Source organism: Fukomys damarensis, unplaced genomic scaffold (genome assembly GCF_012274545.1).
Source record: "Fukomys damarensis isolate Sample0158 unplaced genomic scaffold, DMR_v1.0_HiC HiC_scaffold_25, whole genome shotgun sequence".
NCBI lineage: Eukaryota > Metazoa > Chordata > Mammalia > Rodentia > Bathyergidae > Fukomys > Fukomys damarensis.
The window spans coordinates 24,561,755-24,562,536 of record NW_022900937.1 but is presented as its reverse complement, the minus strand read 5'-3'; positions in this window follow the sequence as shown (position 1 = coordinate 24,562,536).

The following is a 782-nucleotide window of genomic DNA, read 5'->3' as shown; positions in this document are numbered from 1 at the left end:
CAGGGAAGCAGCGCAGCCCTGGCCCCTGTCACCACCCGTGGGTTGCTGGTCCGGAGAGCTCTCCATAGCAGGTACATGGCAGACCAGGGGGCGATGTCACTGTAGTCACTTGGGACCCAGCCTCAGCCTCAGCCTCACTGTCCAACCAAGGCCTAGGGGATATGATTCAGGCCTGACCCCGTGGATACAAGTGTTCCTCCCATCTGGCACAAGGGTACAATAGTATCCAGAGCAGGAAGAGTCAGCCCTGCACCCAGCCAACTGGCCGCTTTACCTTCAGCACTTGCAGGTGGCAATGGTGGAGGCAGGGACAGTGTGCAGCCAATCAGAGGAGAGGCTGACCCCTGAGAGCGCAGGAGGCCCTGGTGGAGAAAGGACAGGCAAGAAAGTGCCCCCAGCTCAGCCTAGAACAAGAACCCATGCACATGCACAGGAATTCGTGGCTGTGCATGGTAAGAAACTAAATGCTCCAAGGGTTTGGGTTAGACAGGCTTGAGACAGAGACAGAGTAGGGGTCCCCACCCCACCATCCCTTTAGACTACAGTCCTGGCTTCCGGCTTCTGTGGCCAACAGCTGTTGAAGGAGCAAGAGCCAGAACCCCAGGTCCTGCCTGGGTCCTGGGTTCTGCTCTGGCCCCTGGCCCTCCCACCTACACAAAAGTGCTGTCTGTTGGAAATACCTCCTGGGAGGGTGCTGAAGGTCAAAGCCAGGCAAGAGCCATTTTGAGGTTGGAGTTCTCTCAGATTTTTTTTTTTTTTTTTTTTTTTTTTTTTTTTTTTTT